Raw genomic sequence first — 4,566 nt, 5'->3', positions numbered from 1 at the left:
GTCAACCAGGTAGGATGTGGGACAAAAAGAGTAAGAGCAACTTTACGTCTTTCTAGAGTAATGCATATTTCTTCATCCACAGCTTCATTATTCACTCTTGAACCTTTCCTGAGCTGCCATGTTATTTTGAAGTCCAATGAAGCCTTCTCATAGGGTGATATCAACTTCAGATGCATCACGAATGAAGAGATCTACAAATCAGTGCAGCACTGTCAGTTGAAGTAGGTCAGAAAAACAAGTGTTTATATCATTATGATCATCATACATTATAAGGTTATCATCAAGCAACTCGCTGCATATATTTGCTGCAGAAGGAAACAGTGCAAAATCTTGGAAGCAGACGAAAGAAAAAAGAAAGAAAAGAGTAACTTTATTTTAATATTTTTTTATTTTTAAATTCTTTTATTTTATTTCTTTCATCAAAACATGGTTTTCCCCTCCAATATTCAAGAACAATTTGAAAAGTAATACCAAAGGGGAAGGTGGAATAGAAATAGAAAAGGATGGGAGGGCGGGAGATAGAAAGAGAGAGAAATACAGGATAAAAGGTAATAGGGGACAGAAGAGCAGAAAAAAAAGAAAAAAAAAACGATAAATAAATAAAAATTAAAAGAAAAATGGATAATATATATATATATTTTTTTGTAACATTTTCCCAATTTTTTATTTTTCAAATATTTTTTCATTAATATCTGATTCCAACGTTGCATCAACAACCTAAAGTGAAGTCTAACAAAACAATGTAAGTCCAAAATCATAAGGGAATTCCTTTTATGTATCTGATGAGGTGTGCTATTTTTTCCAAGGATGTCCGTGAACATGGATGTCACTCAGTAAGTGACCAAAAAGTTCAATATTATACACAGTGATGGTAGTAGCAGTAGTAATAGTAATAATAATGATAATAATAATACTTTTCCCAGCATGAAGCTGGAGAAATTAAAAAAGAAAAGGTGATAAATCACTTCTATAATCGAACGAAAAAGAAAACATATACAAAACCTAAATGTTAAACATACAATTTGGAACTCAGAAAGAAAAAATGACATTTTTAATAGAAAAACAAAAATCTCTTAATATAAATTAAAATCTGCAAAGAAAAACTAAAGAATTTCATGAAGAACTGTCAATCTATATGGTTAAAAGGAGAACAAAGGCTAAAAGGAATATTTTTAATCCATTCACAGCCCAGGAGAAAATGAAAAAAACCCTATTGGCTAGTTTGTTAAATTTAATTAAATTGTTATTTATGTTTTTTATTATTATTATTATTATTATTGATCTGTTATAAAGCAGGGACTTTCTTTATCGCTTGTGAGTCCATTAGTTCCCTGATGTTTTATACAAAGTCAATACAAAGGAAAAGGAGAGGGAGAAGTAGGAGGAGAGACAAAGTCAAATTATGCATGATATTAAATTACTAAAAAGTGTTTTCATTAATTAAAAAAAACATTAAAAATATTTATTTTCTCTATTTTTTATATAAAAAATAAATAAAAATGATTTTCCACCAATACAATAGGTTTAAAAAATGGTCTGTGGTATGACATGATGGAACTGATTGATATAAAACCATATTTCTTTTTGAACAACACCTATTATATTTCTAATAGTTCAGCGATAAAAAATAAGAGAGAGTGATATATTGTGACAATTTTAATCTAATGCTTATATGAATTGAGAGGAAGGGCGATTCATTTTTGTCCAATATGTACAACATTTGTTTTCTAAAAGACTTAGCCTGAAGACAGCACAACCTTTGGCGTTAAAATGTATTATTTACAATATGCACAACCATAGTGCCAAAAGGCCAAAGTCAATGGCAAGTTGATAGGAGAGCAACTTTCAGTACAAAAAGAGTTCTCTACAGCAAACTGTAGAAAGCAGGAAACAAGTCAAGGTTCCAACTCTGCACACTACTTTTCTAGATGTTACATTCGGAGATATACAACCCTATACTGTTTCATAACCGACTTAATTAGTCCAATGTGCTATGATGCAAAAATTAAAACATGATACAAAAGGTTTGAAGTAAATCTGGTCATGTGATAGCCATCTCCTTGTAAAAAAAGACCCACAAGTAAAACCTTGGAGGCATGAAAAGATGATATCAGCATGCAGATTAAGATAAATATTATCTGAGGATGAAGTAGCAAACGCAAAGAAATGGGAGGGGAAGAGAAGGAGCTTGGATGTATGAACAGTATCTTTATTACTTCTCATAACAAGAATGGCCAAATAAGAAAATTGTGCCATTTTTTTTTTTTTTTGCATTTACCATTTCGTTTTTTTCACCGGTTTGTCTTCTTGGATCGCAAGCAGATTTTGAGTCTATTTGCCAATCGGGAAGAAGTGATACAATCAAAATACACCAAACTGTCTATAGAAGTAAAACATAAAATAATTTTTTTCTTTTAAAATAAAATAAGAGAAATTTTGCTGTTTGTTTATAAATGCCTAATCATTAAATACTAGGCATAATGTGGCATTTCATCAGTAGACACTGGATAACAGTAATAAAGTAATTGTTCTTTTAAGGCATCTAAATAAAAATATTTTGTAGACTATTGGTTAGAGATTTGTGATGTTTACTGTGTTGTATATCTCAGTGACCTATTAATTTAATTTAATTTTTTTCTAAGAAATGAGGTGACCATCGTGAAGTTGAAGGTGAAGTAGATAACAATGTGGACTGACGAGCTGGGTGTGCCGAGTTCGAATGCAGTCGGTTCCATTGCACCTCTTTCACTTACGAATGTTGGCAACCTGCATCTGTTCCCTCTTGTAAGTACCTGATTTTAGAAATAATAAGAGAAACCAATGCCAATAAAAGAATCAAGTTAGCAAAAAAGTTAGTGCAATGCTGATTCACATATATTTATATTTACAGTTTAATTTTACAGGAAACTGATTAAAAATGAATAATTCATAAGAATACTCCACACAAAACATATTGAGATCTAGCACTTGAATCGATAGTGCTCTAGGGAAATGTTAATATTCCAGAAAGTAATATCTTATTAAATAGTATCATTCCTGATGAATTCTCACGAGAATGAAACTATTCTGTGTAGCTTTATTGCCATATATATTTTTATAACTTACTTCCTAGCCCTACCTATGTATTGAGCACTGTTGAAGTAAATACTGAAAATTTACGCATAAATTATATTTTTGTATATTAATTTATGTGATTAAATGAAGTATATATATATATATTATATAGATAGGTAACTATTTTATCTATCTATCTGTCTAAGAGCATATGTTTCATCAATACTATGGCTCATTAGCATGTCTATAGATAACTATTATATAAATAAAGTCTCTCTCTCTTTCTCTTTCTTTTATATATATATATATATATATATATAAAATAGTTTAGTGTTTAAATATCCCTATCTAATATATCACTCTACCCACACATTCATATCCTGTATGTATATTTACTTATATTTTACTATATGCATTTACTTACATACTTACTTGTTTTATCCGGAATTTGCAGATCCCGGCTATTCTCTCCCCTTAAAATTTTTTTATTTTATATTTTATATATTTATTTTTTTTATGTATTATTTTTTTATTTATTTATTCCATTTAGTTTCTTTTAACAACTCTTGCTGACATTTTCTTAAGTAATAACCTATACATTTCAGTTGACCTATTTTTTTGCCCTATATTTTTCGTGCCTTTTAATATCATTTTGTCTTGATCATTTTGACATTTGCTTTTCTATTTTATATTAAATTCTATCACTATTTAATTTTTTTCTCTTCTTCTTCCCTGATCTTTCTTATTTACATTATGTCCCGGCAGCTGTGTGAAAAGCATATCTTATTTTTCTTTTATTAATATTACTGAAATTTTTCCCCTTTTCCTTGTACATATTTGTGAATTATTCCATGGATTTCGGCCTTTTGGATTATTTTGGACCATCTTCCAATTACGTGATTTCTTTGGATTTTACTTGTGCGAATGGAAATTCAATTAACTTTCTTGGAGTTATATTTTTGGATTTTACCCTCATTGGATTATTTACCTTTCATCAGACTATCCATTCACGTGTAATCCCCTTTTTCTTCACCATATTCCCTCTGCTTCACTTTTTGTTATCAAGTAAGATCTTTAACTTACTTGCAGTTTCATCAAATACTTTTGTTTGCAAAATCCGATTCCGCATTTTGCTAATTCCTACCCTCTGATGAAAAGGAAAGTATTTCTTCGAAACACCACAGATTAAGGACTATCCACTTATCAAGTGTTTCCTTTTCAGATTAAATATGTTTTTAACTCTTTTTCAAAGTGTTTTTTAACATGTTTTATTAACTGTTTGCTCTTTATAAGAGAGAGAGAGAAAGAGAGAGAGAGAGAGATTTGTGCATACCACTAAAAAAAATAAATGTGCGATAATGCATATGTAGGGGGGGAACTAATGTGTATATAATGGGAAGCAACACTACAAGGTCCTGAGTTAATTAATCCCAATAATAGAGTTATCACTAAAAAATAGCAAAAAATATTATGACAGTATGTGTGTGTGTGTGTATATATATATATATATAT

Source organism: Euprymna scolopes, chromosome 27 (genome assembly GCF_053919585.1).
Source record: "Euprymna scolopes isolate OS-2025 chromosome 27, ASM5391958v1, whole genome shotgun sequence".
NCBI lineage: Eukaryota > Metazoa > Mollusca > Cephalopoda > Sepiida > Sepiolidae > Euprymna > Euprymna scolopes.
The sequence above is the reverse complement of the archived record's forward strand: the minus strand, read 5'-3'. Positions refer to the sequence as shown.